Below are 20,587 nucleotides of genomic sequence, written 5' to 3'. Positions count from 1 at the left end.
TGAAGGTATTGTGGCTGATGTTGGGATTATGAATAACATGACATTCAGTGCAGGATCACTCAACAAATGCACTGCATTAATATGTGGAGTTTTTATTCAAAGTCTGGATTTTCTGCTCTCTCATTGATATGGGTAGTGGGGAGTGGGTGGTGGTTGGGGGGCATGTTTTCAGAGGTACTAAAAGTATCGAGAATTTCATAAAGTTAGCAAAAAAAAAAGAGGCCGTGGATCTCTCACCGTATCAGTGTCTGTTTAGAACATCATGTGTGATTGTCCATCCCCCTGAAGTTCCAACGCAATCCCATTTTATTCTCCCACAGTGCGACAGATTTTTCTTCACTCACTCCTCATGGTACCATCATCCCAGGGATTAGTTTGGTGGAACTCCTTTGAACTCTCTCTGTGGTAAGGAGATCATTCGTTATAAAGGAGAGAAAATCTGTGGACAATTCCCCAAATACTGCCTCAACGAAACTCTGAGGGATGATCACATTAATTACTTTCCCTCACTTCACCGTCTCCATTTCTTTCTCATGGCGTAAAAAGCATCATTCTCTATATATTGCCACTGATGCGAAATTTACATCTTCTTTACATCTGTATGTCAGTGTCAATAAAACCAGCACCAGAGGAGCCGATCAAGATGGACATCAGTCTTGGGGACAGATTCAATGAGATGTCTTACACCTAAAATAAGGAATAGTCGCCTACCTGATGGAAATGAGCAGTAGCAATATGAGGCCCTGGTCAGACCAGCATGTTGTCCCTATCTTGAACTGAGTGGCTGGTTCAGCTGTTCCATTGGACAGTAAACAGTAAACCACATTGCTGTGGGTTTGCAGTTACACGGAGACCTGACCAAGGAAGGATAACTCATTGACTTCTCTAAAGGACATGACGCAAGCAGATAGGCTTCTGTTTATTACATATCATGATGGTTTCTTTTAAATTCTATCAATTTGCTTCATGAGACATCAACAGATTACTATCTGTACCTCTACATGAAGAGTCAATGAGTTGGCACCACGCACTATCTTCCTGTCTGACAGATTCTGTGGAGAGAACAGGTTAAACATCTCAAGTACAATTCACTTGTCATGGACATTTGGTTAGAAGGGACTTGAAACAAGTGAATCCAGATTCAATAGTGACACAAATAAACAAGTTTATTCAGCAGTTGCACTGAGGCTGACGATTCGAGCGGGACATCATAATAGTGGTACTGGGCAGGATTGGTGAGTGGGGAGGATATGGAAATGTAGATCTGTGCAGGGCTAGAAGGATTATGGAGTTTGAGAACAGTCTGGTTCCTTCTTGCATATCAGTGAGCAATTTATCAATAGTAATTTGCTTTGTAGAATTTATCAGGAAAGGAATTTTTGATTGGAAATGAAGACACTGATTTCCCCTTTCCCACAATTTACCTAACATGAGCAGAAACACAGTTCAGCCCGGTTTAATAGACAAAGAGAATGACTTACTAGGAAACCAACTATACCATTACCTGTGATTCTATCTTCTCCCTCTCAAATTGCAGAACAAATTCAATCATATTGTGATTACTGCTTCCTTCGTGTTCCTTCACTTTAAGTTCTCTTAAATAGTCTGCCTCATTGACACAACACTAAACCCAGTATTGCCTATTCCTGAGTGCGCTCCACTACAAGCTGCTCCAAAAAGCCCTATCGAAGATACTCCACAAATTATTTTTCTTGCGAACCACTATAAACCTGATTTTCCCAGTCCCCCCGTGTATTGAAATCTCCCAGGACTACTGTACTTTGCCTTTTCTATGCAACTTGTGGGCGGCACGGTGGCACAGTGGTTAGCACTGCTGCCTCACAGTGCCTGAGACCCGGGTTCAATTCCCGCCTCAGGCGACTGACTGTGTGGTGTTTGCACGTTCTCCCCATGTCTGCGTGGGTTACCTCCGGGTGCTCCGGTTACCTCCCACAGTCCAAAGATGTGCAAGCCCGGTGAATTGACTATGCTAAATTGCCCATAGTGTTAGGTAAGGGGTAAATGTAGATGTATGGGTGGGTTACGCTTCGGCGGGGCGGTGTGGACTTGTTGGGCCGAAGTAATCTAATCTTTCCTATCTCCTGGTGTATATTGTGACGCAGCTCCTGAATAATTTTTGGAATCCTGAACATAACACCATTTATGTTTCTTTATTCAACCTTTGTGGATAATTAATTCTACCGACACTGATTCTGTGCCATCTGACCCTACTTTATATAATACAGTCAGAAAGTTGTACAGTCAGAGAGATGTACAGCATGGAAACAGATCCTTCGGTTCAACTCGTCCATGCCGACCAGATTACCCAACCTAATCTAGTCCCATTTGCCTATATCCTTCCTACCCCTCCTATTTACCAACCCATCCAGATGCCTTTTAAATATTGGAATGGGACCAGTGTCCACCACTTCCTCCCACAGTTGTTTCCTTACACACACCACCCTGTGCATGAAAAAAACTTGCTCTTTTGGTCCCTTTTAAATCTTTCCCTTCTCAACCGAAACCTATGCCCTCTCGTTCTCCCCCACCCCAGGGAAAATACTTTGTCTATTTATCTCATGCATGCCCCTTGTGATTTTCTAAACCGCTATAAGGTCAACCTCAGCCTCTGACGATCCAGGGCAAACAGCCCCAGCCTATTCAACATCTCCATGTAGCTCAAATAGTCCAATCCTTGTAAATATTTTCTGAATGCTTTCAAGTTTCATAACATTCTTCCGATAGCAAGGAGACCAGGATTCTAACGATTGATTTATTTTCATTCTTACTCCCCCCACCAACCTATCTTTTCGTAGGATGCATACCCTTGAATATTGTCAATCCTGATCCCCTTTCAGCACGTCTCTGCCAATTTCGATCTGCGCTACAAGCTCATTTACCTTATTTCGTATGCGGCATACATTCAGCTATAACACTCTCAGTCCTGGATTAACCGAGCCTCCGATCAATTTCATTTGTCTGTCCAGTGTGCTTGAAGTTTGATTGTTTACACTTTCAATAGACTCTGTCCTATTTGTGCCTGTGCTGGATATTTTAATAAACTATCCTGCGTTCTGCACTCTTACCTCCTCTTTGAATTCGAATTTTCTAATTTCCCCTACAACTGAAACCCCACCTAAACCTCAAACATTTGTTGAAAGATCTGACCGAAGCCCTAGTCATGTGATTTGTTCGGACTCTGGTCCCAGAATTGTTCAGATGAAGACTATACCACCAGACAGGTCCCTTCTTCCCCAGTAATGCAATATGCTTATGCAACACAAACTGCAGGGTCAAAATGACTTGTCATACATTCCAAAATATGGAAAGTACAAACAGATATGATTATTAAAATACACTCATGACCTTGAGCTATATAAATTGAAATGTGAATTCCAAAACCATGGAGGTGCTGTACAAACCTTATCAATCATTATTCGGCACACAGCTGAGATATTGATTTCCCCTTTGTCAGTGTTCCCCTTCAATGAGATTCTCTGGTCCAGTCCCACACACTGTATTTCGGGGGATTGTCAGTTCCTGCTGCTGTTCACCCGGTCTATTTAAGTTAATCCACCTTCTCCCTGGAACCAATCAATTGGTCTATTGGATTCCGTTTAATTATCAGCAACCCAGCTCTGTGATGTTATTGGAGATAAATGATCTGGGATGACAGCCAATATCAGCACAGTGCTCACAGTGTATGGCACCAGACAAAGGCCTTCAGTCCAGGGGAATGTCTAAATAAAATTTCCATATTCTGTCTATTTTCCTCGTGGTGTCTCCTGATCGACACAGCTTCGCTCTCTTCTAACACCCATTTCTCCCACGCAGTCCATGCTTCCTATCTACGGTGTTGACCTCCCTTCACATTCTTTCTTTCTGTTTCATCCTCTCTCTCTCTGTCTCTCTCTCTCTCTTTCTGTATCTCCATTAACTCTCTCTGCTTTCGGATAGTGCAGTTGGAGACGCTGTGGATGTAGGATAGGATAAATTGCCTCCATCTTTGCCATATTAATTCTGAAGGTCTCTGACCCACAATAAAGACTTTAAGTGCCTGTAGAAACAAGCTGGTCCTGCGAAGGACAGAGTACACAATCATCCATTGTCTCTTCCTGTTATCTGACATGCGGTGTCCTGTAAATATCTGTTCAAACAAATTAGATTGACATTCGAGCAGTTGGGAGGACATTCACCAGACGATAGTGAAATCAGGATTTAATAAACAGTTCCACCATGCAAAATGTGGATTTGTCTGATAGCAGCTACTCCCAATTAGCAGACCCTCGCTTCTTCCTGATGCGGATTTGCCTTCCACCAAGGTATTAACTTCCACAAGGTCCTGACTTATTCCATGATCGTAGCTATGTCAAACCTGTGGGCATTGTGATCACTGTTTCCAAAATGATTTTCTACTGAATGGTCAGTCACCTGGATAGACTCATTTTATAATACAAGTTCCAGTATGGCCCCTCCTGTGGTTGGACAAGCCCCATACCGCTGTAAGTAACTTTCTTGGATGCACTTACGAAATTCTATCCCTTCTAAGGGATTCTCAGTCAATATTAGGGACGTTAAAGTCACTCACTATGGTAACTCTCTTTTTAATATCCGTTTCAATAATTGGCCGACATATTTGTTCCTCAATCTCTCAGTGGCTGTTGGAGGGACTACAGTACAATCCTAACACATGCATCCATCATATCTTGAGCTCTTTTCATGTTGCCTCAGTAGAAGCGCCCTCTAATACGTCCTAAGTGCAGATGTAACAACCTCCCTGATTCGTAATGCAACTCTTCCGCCTCTTTTAGATACCCTTCTATCTCATCTAAAACAACACAACCCTGGAAAGTTGAGCAGCCAGTCCTGTCTCTTTCTCAACCAAGTCCCTATAATGTTTGCAACATCGTAATCCCATCGTAGCCCCATTCAGCCTCTAAATTCATCTGTATACCCTATAATTATACTTGCATTGAAATAAATACACTTCAGCCAAACACATCACACACTGACTTGACATTTGGTTTGAGATTCCCTGAAATATTGTCTGCTGCTATTTTCCGGTGACAGGAGATTACAAAAGACTATCAGTAAAGCAGAAAACATTGTAGACAGACAATTCCAGTTTCGTCCTTCGTCACTTCAATTAGTACATTGCTTTACACATGGTCCGATTTCGATAGAGTGCTGGATAATCATTTCACTTCAAACGACTGTCTCCAGCCACTCACCGCATATTCAGCAACCGCATATTTCTGGACTCACTTCATTGATTGCTCTCTTGTCCCTCTCTCACGAAATCTCTGTAATATATACATTGGGGTTATATGTACTCATTCAATCTCCAGATTCCTACAATACCAGTGTCCTCAGATTAAACTAAAATAACACTTGAGGTTGCCAGTCCCATTGTGTTCAGTGCCCTCTGCGTCTTTGTTGTTGGTCTTAGATGCACTGGTTTTAGTCTCCAATTCCTCCTCATTCACTGTATTATGGACCTACTGCTCTGGTTCCCACTCCCCACCGCCAGTTTAAATCCTCCTGAGTGACAAGGGCAAACCTGACTGCCAGGAGATTGTCGCCAGTACAGGTCCATTCCGTCCTTCTTGTGTAGGTCCTACCGACCCGCGAATCCCAATGATCCACATATCGGAGATTGCTGCCAGTTCAGATCCATCCCGTCCTCTTTGGGTAAATCCTACCGAGTCGGTAATCCCCATGATCAATGTATCAGAAGTGCTACCAGCTCTTTGGCCGTGTATTTAGCTGTTCTACCTTCGTACTCCGAATCTCACTCGCAAGTGACATATTCTAGTGTTTCCAAAATTCAAATATCCTTTCAGCACAACTCCAGCAAGGCCTTTTCTTTAAAGTGGATAGACGTGATTATAAAAACGGAAGTGTGACTTCATTAACCAGGAAGGTAGAGCCCACTGACTCAGTCCAAAGGCCAGAGGACCTGATATCTATCACCTCCACCAAATCTGATTGATAAGGTAGACATATGGACCATTTATTTGCAGATCGACGAGGATAAACAGAAGACTACAAAATGTCAGAGCAGATCGATGTCATTCAGCCTGTTTACTCTGCTTTGTTATTAAAGTGGATTGTAGTTATTCTGTTCCTTTCAAAGGCCCGGTCTTCACCCCGCATCCCCAGAGGGTGAGAAAGTGCCCAATGTCGTTGTGTGCACAGTCCTGCGAAGGGAGTATCCAGTGCCAGGCAATGGGGTGTGGGGAGTCCCGGGGTGGCAAAGGAAAGGCTGCATGCAGTGACGATGGACTGAGGGACTGAAAGAGATGGAATGAGTATCCAGGGACACTGCACTCAGACAAGTGGCCGGGCAAGATTCCTAAACACCCAGGGGAATCCGCGAACCACGGCTGCTTTTACAAAAATCTGTCACATTTTCAGCATTTCTCCATCAAATAAAGGATAAAAATACTGTAGATTGTAGAAATCCGAAGCAAATACAGAGACATCCTGTGGAAAGAGAAAGAGTAAATGCTCCCAATGCAGACGCGGTAAGAATGTACAATGTCCACACAGACAGAGTCCAGAGGATGGAATTGAACCCAAAACCCTATCACTGGGAGGCAGCATTGCTGTGTCACTGTGCTGCCCAATTCTGAATAATTGCAGGTAATATATTTAGAGGCATATATAATATTCTCTGTGACCAGGATTGAAAATCCTGAAGGTTTTGCTGCCGACCTGATGCTTGGGTTTGGAATATATCATCTGGGGTGCAGAAGAAGTTGGAGTGGTCAGGGTTCATGTAGGTACCAACGGCTGGACAAGCAAATGACAATGAGAAGAGGAACGGTAAATACAGAACTGAACTGTTATATTGGAATGCAAGCAGTAGAAGGAATAATGTAAATGAGCTTGTAACGCAGATACAAATGGACAGGTATGACGTGGAGGGCATCACAGTGACATCACTGCAAGAGGATCAGGATTGTGAGCTGAATATTCAAGGATATTCATCCTGTCGAAATGATAGGCAGGTGGGCAGAGAGACAGATTTGTCTTATTAGGAAGAAATGGAATTGAATCAATTAGAAGAAATGAAGTAAATCAGATGTTGTAGAATCTGTGTCGGTAGAATTGGGGAATCAAAAAAGTGAAAAAATGCAGTTGGAGTTATGTACAGGCCGCCAAACAGTAGTCAGGTGCTGGGGTGCAAGATAGACCAGGGCATAGAAAGATCTGTAGGAAAGGCATCGTTACAGAGATCACGTGGGATTTCATTTTGCAGGTGGACTGGGAATTCAGTTTGATCATGGTTTTCAGATAAAGGAATTTGTGGAATGTCTATGAGATGGCTTTTTGTAGCAGCTTGTGCAGGCAGACCAGGCGAGGGGAGCTTTGGATGAAGGAAATAACAACTGGCAGTGATCATAATATGATTGAACTTACTCTGCAATTTCAGGTGGAGAAGTTAGAATCAGAGGTAATGGTATGACAGCTGAATAAAGGCAAGTACAGAGCCATGAGAGAGGAGCTGGGTAGAATTAACTGGGACACAGGCCCAGAAGGAAAGATAGGGTAACAGCAATGACAGGAGATTTTTGGAGTAATTCAGGATGCACCAGAAATTTATCCTGAGGAAAAAGAGACATGATAGAGGGAGGATGAGGCAACCACAGCTGACTAGGGAAAGCAGGGACAGCATAGAAATAAATGAGAACGCATATAATGTGGCGAGGGACAGTGGGAAACCAGAGGATTGGGAACTTTCAAAGACAAAACAGACAGCAAAAGAATTATGATAAGGATGGAGATTATTAAATATGGAGGTAAGGTAGCCACTAATATAAAGGAAGTCTGTAAGAGCTTCTTTCAATATATAAAGTACAAAAGAGAGGCAAAAGTGGACATTGGACTGCTGGAAAATGATACTGGAGAGGTAGTAGTGGTGAACAAGAAAAGGACGAGGAACTGAAAACATAGTTCACGGTGGAAGATACGAGTAATACCTTAACATTCAAGATAATGAGGGGCCAGAGCTGAGTATGCTGGCCACCACAATGGAGAGCGTGCTAGAAAAAACTGAATGGCCTGGAGGTGGTTAACTATCCTGGACCGGATGGACTACATCCCAGAGATATAAGGAAGATAGCTGAAGAGGGTGTGTAGGGATAGTGGTGATCTTTCGGGAATCAATAGAATAAGGAACAATCCCAGAACATCGGAAACCCACGAACGTGACACTCCATTGTAACAAGGGAACGAGGAAAAAGACAAAAATATCCACAGTTAATAGCTTAAATTCGGTCGTGGGTACGATCCTGGAATACATTGTGAACAATAAGATTTCTGAATACTTGGAAGTGTTTGGTAAAATAGGTCAAAATCACTTCATCAAGGGAAGGTCATGACTGACAAATCTGTTGGAATTATTTGAAGAGGAAATGAGCAGGCTTGACCAAGCACAGCCAATGGCTGTTATCGACCTGGATTTCAAGAAGGCCTTTGACAAGGTGTTACAAAGGAGATGACTGAGTGTGATAAGGTTCCGTGGTGTTAGAGGTAAGGTAGCAGCATAAATGGAAGCTTGTCTGACTGGCAGAAACAGAGAGTGGGGATAAAATAGTCCTTCTCAGGGTGGCAGTCAGTGACAAGTGGTTTTCTACAAGTCTCAGTGTTGGAATCGTAACACTTTATTTGTTACGATAACAATCTAGATGATGGAACTGAGTGTATTATGGCTAAGTTTGCAGACGATACGTAGAGAGGCAGATGGACTGGTCGTATTGAGGAGGTGGAGAGGCTGAAGAAGGAGATTAGCAGATGCATTCCAATGTTGGAAAGTGTGTGTTCATGTACTTTGGCATGAAGAATAGAGGCATGGTCTTTTTTTTTTAAATGAGGAGAAAATTCATAAATCTGAAGTGCAAAGGGACTTGGGCGTTCTAGTGCAGGGTTCTCTCAAGGTAAGCTTGCAGGTTGAGGATGTAGTCTGGAGGGCAATTGGCATTTATTATTGATGGCATTTATTATTAGAGGAATTGAATATAAAACAGGTTGTACATGTCTCTGGTCAGACTACATTTGGAGTATTGTGCGAAACTTTGAGGCCCATATCTCAGGACAGACGTAGTGGTCCTGGAGCTGGAGCAGAATATTTTCACGAGAATGGTCATAGGAATGAAAAGATTATCGCATGAGGAATGTTTGTGGGCTCTGGGTCTATCCTCGGTAAAGTTTAGAAGGATGAGAGGGAATGATATGGAAGCACAGTGTACTGTAATAACTGGACAGAGTTGATGTTGGTAAGATGTTTCCATTGGACGAGAGCTCGAGAGCAGAGACTCAGATGAAAGGGAACACCTTTTAGAAGAGTGATAAGGAGAAATATCTTTACCCAGAGAATGTCGAATCTTTAAAATGTATTGCCACAGAAGGCAGTGGGGGCCAGGTCATTAAGTACATTTGAGACAGATTTAGATAGGTTCTTGATTATACAGGGATGAAGAATTACGAGGACAAGGCTGGAGAATGGATTTGGGAAACCAATCAGCGATGATTGAATGATGGGCAAACTCGACAGGCTAACTAGCCTAGTGTCTGCTCCTGTGTCTTATAGACTAATATTCTAAACCTTAAGGAGACACTTGCATCGCTGAGAAGATAGATTCATGTTCTTCATGAATGTCAGAAGCTGGTGGTAATACATAACGGTTTTATAATGAAGGTATTGTGGCTGCTGTCGGGGTGGTGGATAATATGACATTCAGTGCAGGATCACACACCAACTGCACTGTATTAATGTGGGGAGAGTTTATTCAAAACCTGGACCTCTCTGTCTCTCTCAATCACCGTGGGGAGTGGATGTTGAGGTGGGTGGGCGTAACGTCCTCAGACGCACTTAAACGATCCAGAATCATGCATTCTGAGTGAAAGAGCAGACATGCAATTTAACACCTTCTCATTGTCTGTTTAGAATATAATTAGTGATTGCCATCCCGCTCAGTGTTCAATGCAATCACCTCTTATTTTCTGAGGGCACTCCAGATCAAACTTTACTCACTCCTCATGAAGCCATTGTCCCAGGGATTAATCTGGTGGAACTCCTCTTCACTCTCTCTGTGGTTAGGAGATCACTCCTAAAAAGGAGAGAAAATCTGTCTACAATGCCCCAAATACTGCCTCAACTACACTCTCAGGTTTGATCGCAATAATTCATTTACCTCACCTCGCTGGCTCCATTTCCTTCATGTGACAAAGGAAACCATTAATTTACAATCCATTGCCACTGATGTAGAATGTAAAACATCTTTACATCTGTAGGTCAGCATCAATAAAGCCAGCACCAGAGGTGCCTCTCGAGATAGACATCACTCTCGGGGCGAGACCCAATCACAAAGAATTCACCTAAAACAGTGAATGCTCACCTACTTGAATGGAAATCAGGTGTCGGATTATGGGAAATAGCCAAAGGAAGGGAGCTGCCTTCACTTTTGTTCTTCCCTCACAGGATGTATGCAGCCCTGGTCAGGCCAGCATGTTATACCGATCTTGAACTGCGTGGCTGGTTCAACTGTTCCACAGGACAGTAAATAGTAAAACAAACTGCTGTAAATTTGCAGTTAAACAGAGACCTGACCAGGGAAGTATGCCCACTGCCTTCTCTAATGGGCATCAGGCAAGCCGATATCAACAGATGATTATTCCGTGGATCTAGATTACGAGCCAATGACGTGACCACCATACACCATCTTCCCATCTTTCAGATTCTGTACAGAGAACAAGTTAAACATCTCAAGTTCAATTATTTAGCAATGGACAAGTGGTAAGAAGGGACTTGAAACATGTATCCAGAATTAACAAAGGCGCAAACAATGGTTTATTCCGGAGTTGCACTGAGGCTGAGGAGAAGACTGGGGCGTCTTAATGTTTGTTCTGTACAGGATTGGCATGTGGGGAGGACATGGAGATGTAAACTTTGCAGGAGAAAATGAATCAAGATGGTTGAGAACAGTGTGATTCATCCCCGCATATTGGGGAGTAATTTGTAAATAATAATTTGCTAGTTATTATTTCTAAGGAATGAAATCTTTGGTTGGAACTGAAAAAGTTGACTTGCACCTTTCCAAAATTTACATGTCATCAGCATCAATTCAGTTCAATCGACAGACTGAGTGACTTACCAGGAACACAAACTATAGCAAGAATAGGATAGTAAACAGCTTGAATAACCAGCAGTACATCTTGAATCCGATATGCTAATGATATCCAAGGGTGGGAAAGCTAGTAAAGACCATTGGATAAACTCCTGTCCATTGTTAGAACATTCCAGTGTAATGTTCTAACAGACTGATCTATCCTCCACCTCTCTCTGGAGCTGCTGATCCCTGTTACTGGTGTGGATGATGCTCCCGCTCATACAATGGGGTAACACACTGTACACAATCCCTTATTGATATAAGAGAGAAACTCTCTAGGGATGCTTAGGATCCATGGAGACTGACATCATCACAATCGCTGAACAAATAGCTCCAGTTAACCGATTAGACTTCAATACTGTTTTATTAAAGTTTAAAATAACTTTGAACCTTTCTGCATTCTGGGTGTGATATGTGAGTGTGACTGAAGGGAGCAATGTTGAAGATGGCAGATTGATTGTGTGTAATCATTCAGTTTGCCTTGGATATGGAAGTAATGCCAGAGATTTAACGGAACATAAACATGCTTCTCTGCTCATAAATAGATAAATAAATCCTGTAACTGCAGACCAGTCATTGCAATATCTGTAAAACATTGAGAGAACATCTTTTGTCCATGATCTGGTGGCAAAATGCGCCTAAGAAAACCTCGGTTATAACAAAGAAATGGCATGGATATGTTAACAGAGAATTGTACGTGACAAACACAATTCCGATTGGTATTCCAGAATGAGACAGGGCAGGTTTGGGTCATGTTGTTGATGGTTTCCATGTTAACGAACTGTGATGAAGTGTCATTTCATGGACTTCAATTACGTTGTGATTATGACATTGGGGAAAGACAGAAGATGGAGAGGACTGGGTGACATGGAGGCTTAGACCAGGTGGAGGAGCAGTGATGTTCTCCAGTCACCAGTATTGGAACGTTTCACTTTAGAATTCACACGAGGAACAGATTCCAGGATACATTTACAATGAGGAATTAGCAGAGACAATATTAATGAAATGCAGTCATACGATATAAAATCCAGAAACAAAATGATTTTCTGCACATACCAATAAATGCAAAGTACAGAGATAAGGTTGATAAAATGCACTCCTGATACTGTGTTATACAAACTGAAATGTGGATTACAAAACCAGGTAAGTGGTGTGCAAACTTTATCAATCATTATTTCACCCACAGCTGAGATGCTGATTGCCCTCTGTCAGTGATCCCCCTCACTGTGATTCTCTGGCCCAGTCTATCACACAGTCGAGCAGGAGCGGGGTGGGGGGTGGGGGGCATCATTTCCTGCTGCTCTTAGCACAGTCTATTTAAAAAACTCTGCTTTCTGCATGGAAACAATTTATTGGCCTAATGGGTTCTGTTTAGCTGTCAGTAAATTCTGTGATATTATTGGAAATAAATACTCTGGGCTAACCGCCAGTATCAGTATAGTGTTCATACGGTATGTCGCCCCAGTCAAAAGGGCTCACAGTCCAGAGGAATTTCTAAATAAAGCTTCTAACTTCTGTCAGTCCATATTGGTCACAAGGAGGTTTAGGTATTTTTATTATCCAAGCCTTCGATCAATTATATAAAGCTAACTTCGCGCAGTTGCTAGAGAATATAAGACAGAATCTTCCAATGTCCTGTTTGAGTTAGATCTGGTTAAAATGAATGTCCTTCCTTGTTTATGATACCCCATGCCAATGCTCCCTTTGACGCTGCCCAGGCAGGCGCTACGGGAGGCTTAACAGTTGGCTTTGATCTTTCATCTTGCGTCACAGATGGCCTCCTCTTAAGCTGGACAAATTTCAGCTTCCACAGTGAATGGGGGCGTGTCGATTTTCCATAGTTTAAGAAATACCAACCAAGTTCCTTGCTTTCCGATGTGGCTGATTGGACTTGTCAGGACCCATGGTCAATTTGGCAGGATGTCGAGGCCTTCTAGGCTAATTGTCCCCTCATTAATCTGTTGGTCATGGACAAGATGAGGACTGTTATGGAGAATTTCAGAAACCGATTGTACTTAACACAGTGAAAGCATAGAGAAATATGGGACAAGTTGAGGGCACTTTACAAAACAAAAACTTCGGCTTTCACTCCCATTGTAGGATTGGTAGGATTCCAGCTGGGATTTATGGATTCTGGCTTGAGGCTCTAGGAGTACAGATGAGTTTCCTGTTTGGGAGAATTATTTGACGGGGAGGTCATGATGAATTTTGAGCAGCTGACGCAGGAATATGAGGTATCTGGGAGGGACCTCTTTTGCTACTTTCAGCTTCAGGACTTTATACAGAAAAAAGACTATATTAATGGTCCGTCTCTGTAAGTCAGACATGGAGACGAGAGTGCTTCAGAGTACGGACATTCAGAGTTCAGCACCTTCTGTCATCTGTTAGGAGGTAGTGTCTCGAAAGACATTGACCCTTTTACACCAGAACAGGAAGAGGTTATTCAGCACCTGGTGCTTGATATACAGTTACGGGAGGAGGCCAGTCAGCTCCTCGAGTCGATAACACTGGGCCCAGAGTAGGCATGCAGCACCAGTACCCTGTTATGCAGCAATAGGATCAATCTATTCAGCCTCCTTACGTCTGTAACATAGGAACTGGAAAACGTACTGGAGATTGGTCCACTGGGATACCAGGAGGACATTCAGTCCCATCGAGCCTGTTGCGCGGGAATTGGAGAAGGATGCAAACTATAAGATTTCTTATGGGAAAGGAGGAAGAAGTTTACCTCACGTGTCTGGTGTATGGGAACGGAAGAAGGCCAATGATTCCCTCAGTCCTATATCAGGGATGCAGGAGAGACCGTTCAGGATCTTCAGCCTGTGATGGAGGAATATGAGAAGTTCTTTCAGCCCCTCAAACTGTGACACATCAACAGGAAGATTGCATAAGCCTTTACGGCTCTTACGCGTCAACAGGAGGAGGAAAGGCAGACCATCGAGTTGGTGATGTAGAACAACAGAAAGACATCAGCCCATCGATTTTGTGCACAAGGAAGAGAATGAGTCCATTCAGCGACTCCGACCTCTTACAGAGCAATCAGAGCAGGTCATTTCATGCCATGTGTCAATTATGCAGGATTGGATCGAACAAAAAGATTATAGAGAGGTAACAATTTAGAATTATCACCTTCACGATGGAATATAGAGAAGTCAGAAAATGTTGAAATTTAAGAAATATTGTTAAAGTTGATTATTCAGGAATTAATGACAAGAAATTTGAAAAGTCAAACCACAAACCATCAGAATCAAACTGATTTGGATCATTGTGCTCCTAAAGATGATATATTTGGACTTCCAGAAGGCATTGAATAGCTCTGCAAAAATGATTAATCTGCAGAATAAGATCGTTTACGATTAAAAGTAATTTTTCAGCTTGGATACAGGCTGAGTGAAGCAACAAAATGCAGTGAGATGGACAAAATATGTGTCATTTTCTGTTTGGCAAAATTCAACTTTTAGGAAATCATATTTCTTGGTCCCCAGGCCCCAACTATTTACAATCTATAGTCTTAAGTAGTTGAGAGGATAGAACATGTTATAACCAAATTAATAGATGACACTAACTCAGGTGAGAAATTGCAATGAAGATGCAAGAAATTAGAAAATGTATATGGATAGGTTGGGGCAACATTTGACAGAAGAAACTGAACAACGAAAAGTATGAGTGTATCCATTTAGATCAATGCAGCAGAAAGGCAAATTATTAACCAAATGGAGAGATACTTCAGAATGATTAGGTACAGAGGGATCTGGCTGCCTGAGTCCATACTACAGAATACTCCGATGTAGGTACAGCAGATAATGAGAAAGGCAAGTGCAACTTTGGCACTTATTTCTAAAACACTGGATTATAAAGGGAGGGAGATGTGAGATCGCAACTGAGTACTGTGTGCAGTCTTGGTGTCCTGACTGTAGGAGGGATGTATTTGCCATGGAGGCAGTTCAGAAGTGGTTTACTTGATTTATTCGAGAGATGAGGAGATTGTCCTCTGAAGAGAGATTGAGCAGTTCAGGCCAACACTGCCTGCAGTATAGAAAAATGAGAAGAGATGGCGGAGGTCTGGACGATGTTAAAGGTGATTGACAATGTAGATGTGAAGTGGATATTTCCTCATTTGGGACAATCTCGAACGATCCTAAAACCATAGTTTTAGGATGAGGTGGGGGAGAAATGAAACAGAGATGAGGAGAACATACTTCTGTCTCAGGGTTGGGAAACTGTGTAGTTCACTGCCCCAGAGTGCAGTAGGTGCTGAGATATTGAGTAAGTGAAGGAATATGGAGAGCAGACAGGAACGTGGAACTGAGGCCGCAATGACATCGGCCATGATTGCATTCAATGTCGGAAGAGGCCTGAGCGGCTGGATTGCCGAACTGATGCTCCTCGTTCTTATTCAGCGCTTTGAATGTGTTACACATAAATGGGGAGGACTGGTTATCAGACGGGAGGCAGGCACTTCGGATAAATCAGCCTTAGTCTGTTTCAAAGAAGAAGTCACACAGTGACCAGTGCTAGGTCCACAGATCTTTAAAATCTGTATCAATGATCAGGAGGAGTGGAACAAACGTACTGTAACTATGTATGCTGGAAGTGTCAGGATGTGCAGCTCCAATCCATTTGCAGCTCCATATCTCTATTGTATCAATGGATGTAGAATATCTCAAGAGGAAGGAGGAAAATGACTTAGGGTTAAGTAGGCAAGGATCAGACAAGGCTCCAAAGGGTTACAAGGTCGTCAGGAACGAAGTGAAGAATAATCTCAGGAGAGCGAGATGTGGGCATTAAAAAGACTTGGTGAGTAGGATTAAGGTAAAACTTAAGATGTTCTATACTTTTGTGAGGAACAAGATGATGGCTTTAGTGAGGGTAGGGCTCATCAGGATAGTGGAGGGAACTTGCGCCAAGAGTCGGAGGAGGTAGGGGAACATAGAACGTAGAACACTACAGCACAGTACAGGCACTTCGGCCCTCAATGTTGCGCCGACCTGTCATACCAATCTGAAGCCTATCTAACATACACTATTCCATGGACGTCCATATGCTTGTCCAATGACGACTTAAATGTACTTTTCTTGGCGAATCTACGACTGTTGCAGGCGAAGCATTCCAAAGCTCTCTCTTTAGGTCTTTCCTGGCTACCTTGTAACCCTCAAGCACCCTAACTGAGCCTTCATATCCCATCCTAACATAGGTCGCTGTCTTCCTCTTGACCAGAGATTCCGCTTCATTCGTAAACCACCGCTCCCGCACTCTACAGCTTCCTCCTGCTTGACAGGTACATACATATCTAGGACACACAGTAGCTTTTCCTTGAATAAACTGCACATTTCTAATGTGCCCATCCCCTGCAGTTTCCTTCCCCATCATATGCTTCCTAAATCTTGCCTAATGGCATTGCAATTGCATTTCCCCCAGCTGTAACTCTTGCCCTTCGGTATACACCTATCCCTTGATATCACGAAAGTAAATATAACAGAATTGTAATTAGATTAGATTACTTAGATTAGATTAGATTACTTACAGTGTGGAAACAGGCCCTTCGGCCCAACAAGTCCACACCGCCCCGCCGAAGCGTAACCCACCCAGACCCCTACATCTCCCCCTTACCTAACACTATGGGCAATTTAGCATGACCAATTCACCTGACCTGCACATCTTTGGACTGTGGGACTTTGCTATCACCAAAGTGCTCACCTACTTCCAAGTCTGACACCTGACCAGGCTCATTACCCAGTATCAAAACTAATGTGGCTTCGCCCCTTGTTGGCCTGTCTAGATACTGTGTCAGGAAGACCTCCTGCACACACTGGACAAAGTCTGACCACTCTATAGTACTCGTACTATAGTGTTCTCCTTCAATATTTCAAAAGTTGAAGTTCCCCATTACATCTACCCTGTCTCTGTCACTCCTATCGAGAATCATCTTTGCTATCCTTTCCTTTACATCTCTGGAACTATTCGGAGGCCTATAGAAAACCCCCAACGGTGACCTCTCCTGTTTCTAACTTCAGCCATTACCACCTCAGTTGATGAGTCCTCAAAAATCCTTTCTGCAACTGCAATACTGTCCTTGACCAACAATGTAACACCTTCCCCTCTTTTACGATCTTATCTGTTCTTATTGAAACATCTAAATCCTGGAACCTGCAACAACTATTCCTGTTCCTGCTGTAACCATGTCTCCAAAATGGCCACAATATTGAAGTCGCAGGTAGCAACCCATGCTGCAAGTTCACCCACTTTATTCTGGGTGCTGCTGGCGTTGAAGCGGATGCACTTCAAACCAACCTCTTGCTTGCCGGTGCCATCTTGTATCCCTAAAACTTGATTTTGGACCTCACTACACTCAACCCTTTCTGTACTCTAACTACAATTTTAGTTCCCATCCCACTGCTGGATTAGTTTAAACCCATCCCAATAGCCTTAGTGAATTCCAGCACCCCCCACCCCCCAGGATATTGGTACCCCTCTGGTTCAGATGAAGCCCATCCTGCTTGTAGAGGTCCCACATACCCCAGAAAGAGCCACAGTTATCCAAGAATCAAAACCCCTCACTTCTGCACCATCCCTGTAGCCACGTGTTCACCTGCTCTCTCTCCCTATTCCTTGCCTCACTAGCACGTGACACAGGCAAGAAACCAGAGCCAACAACTCTGTTCATCCTAGCTCTAAGCTTCCATCCGAGGTCTCCGAATTTCTGCCTTAAATCCCCATCTCTCTTCCTACCTATGTCGTTGGTGCCTATGTTGACCACGACTTGGGGCTGCTCCCTCTCCCCCTTAAGTATGCAAAAAACACGATCAGAGACAACACGAGCTCTGGTATCTGGGAGGCAACACAACAACCGTGAGTGTCCCTCCTCCCCACAGAACCTTCTATCTGTCCCCCGAACTATGGCGTCCCCAGTGACAACTGCTCTGCTCCTCTTCCCCTTTCCCTTCTGAGCAGCAGGGACAGACTCTATGCCAGAGCCCTCTACCCCACTCCTTTCCCCTGGTACGTCCCCCCATAGTATCCAAAACGGTATATTAATTGTTGAGGTGAATGGCCACAGGGGATCCCTACACTGCCTGCCGGTTCCCTTTCCGTCCCCTGACTGTAACCCATTTGCCTTTTTCTTGTACCTTAGGAGTGACTACCTGCCTGTAACTCCTCTCAATAACCCACTCTTCCACCCGAATGATCCGAAGTTCATCCAGCTCCAGCTCCAGTTCCCTAACGCGGTTTTCAAGGAGCTGGAGTCAGGTGCACTTCCAGCAGATGTAGTCAGCAGGGACACTGGTGGTGACCCTTACCTCCCACATTCTTCAGGAGGAACATTCAACTGTCCTAACCTCAATTCCCACTAGTCTAAATTCCCAAACAGGCTGTTGAAAAAAAAGGAATAAAATACTCGCTAACGTTCCAAGCTGTGGCACAGTTACTTTGTTTTTGGTTAGAGGAGGAGGATTAGTGCTTTAACAGATTATAAGGCAAGGTGAGCTTCTCTGGGTGTTTGGTTTAATTCACAAACGGGTTCATTGCTGTGTCGTAACAGCACACTTGGAACATTGTGTTCAGTTCTGGTCGCCTTGTTATAGGAAAGATGTAGAAGCTATAGTGAGGGTGCAGAGGAATCCCGAGGGATCAACAGAAATATTGGCACACACCACACGATCGAGTGAAATATTGAGGAAGTCACCACGCGAAAAATAAATACTGGCAGATTCTGCATGTCTGTATAAACGTCAGTGTGTCAGTGTTTGTGATGTGTCTGTACTGATGTCTGTATATCTGTGTGTGAACGTCCATCAGTGTATTGGCATTTCTCTCTGTGTGCTTTCGTATCTGTGGGACTGCACCAATATCTATGTGTGCCTGTGTATCTATATGCATATCTTTGTGTATCTGCATGTCTCTGTGTGCATCCGTGTGCACAGAGGATTTGCCAGCCTCTGTGGTGTTTAAAGTGATGCAATGTCCGCCTCTGCTGGTCTTCACACTCCACTGCATTGATGGCAGTGGAGGGAGAAAACCATAAGGGCTTTAGTCTAGGAGGTGGGGTCAGGGAGGTAGATCATAGCACCATCCAAACTGACAGTACCATCTGCACATGCACACACACACACACACACAGTTGGGTATAGGAAAGATCATAATTGGACTGAGGACACTCAGAGTGGCAAATGCTCCTGAGTAATAGTTGTGCTTGCTCTGCAACGTGAAAGTGATTTGTCTTTGAAGATTATTCGTTACACAGAGTGTACAGCTTAAAGAGTGTTTCCACTGCAACTGAATCCAAGCAATTCTGACCAAATCATCTGTAAGGTGATGCGATGAATTTATTACATGTTCTTTAAATTGAAATATTCTATAATTCACCCCTGCGAGGTGTAAGTGAGAATGGATTGAAAAGTCCTGAAACTGGCCCAGTGGTGGTGGTAATACATCTAGGTATCAGATAAAACTGCTCTGCGCATCCAGAGATAGTTGCAAAACCAAACAGCCGTGCAATGTGAGAGATTCACAGTATTTGATGTCCTCTGATAGAAAAAAAACTGACACCTGTGCAGCGGCATGGGGAGACCAGCAGAGGGTAACATTGCATGACTATAACCTTAACAGGGACAGACGTAGAGGTGGAGGAGGGGAGTAAAGGTTTTTCTCAATTTCAATGGATTTACCCCCAAAATCACAGAGCCATCATTTCACAGAGATGCACACAAACATACATAGACACATTAAACACACAACACGCATATATACAGATATGGACACTTACACACAAACACATGCACACACCTGCACACAGACACAATGGTTTCTTTAAGATGGAGATAAGTATGTTTTTCATGAATAAGGGAATCAATGGTCAGTTGGTGAAGGCAGGAGAATGTGGCTGAGAAACGTTTTAGCTGCGATCAAACAGCACAGCAGATCCAAGGGGCTAAATGGACGAATTCTGTTCCAATTTCCTATTTTGTGAAGGGATTCATTTTGGAAGTCGAAGTTGAATGCAGATTATTGGGACAAATGCAGGATTCATAGCAGTGTGGAGGAACAAACAAATCTTGGGGTCCATGTCTGCAGGTCTCTCATTTGCCACCTAAGTTGATAGGGTTGTTAAGAAGGCCTATGGTGTGTTGGTTTTCATGAGCAGGGGGACTGAGTTGAAGAGCCGCAAGATTATGCTGCAGGTCTATAAAGCTCTGGTGAGACCATATTTGAAATGTACTGGTCGCCTCATTGCAGAAAAGATAGGGAAGCTTTAAAGCAGGTGCAGAGGAGATTTCCCAGAATGCTGCCTGGAATAGAGGGCTTGTCTTATGAAGAAACGTTGAGGGAGCGATGGCTTTTCTCATTGAAGCAAAGAAGGATGAGAGGTAACTTGATAGAGCTGAATATGATGGTGAGAGGTACAGACAGAGGAA

The sequence above is a fragment of the Chiloscyllium punctatum genome, chromosome 29 (genome assembly GCF_047496795.1).
Source record: "Chiloscyllium punctatum isolate Juve2018m chromosome 29, sChiPun1.3, whole genome shotgun sequence".
Lineage (NCBI taxonomy): Eukaryota > Metazoa > Chordata > Chondrichthyes > Orectolobiformes > Hemiscylliidae > Chiloscyllium > Chiloscyllium punctatum.
The sequence above is the reverse complement of the archived record's forward strand: the minus strand, read 5'-3'. Positions refer to the sequence as shown.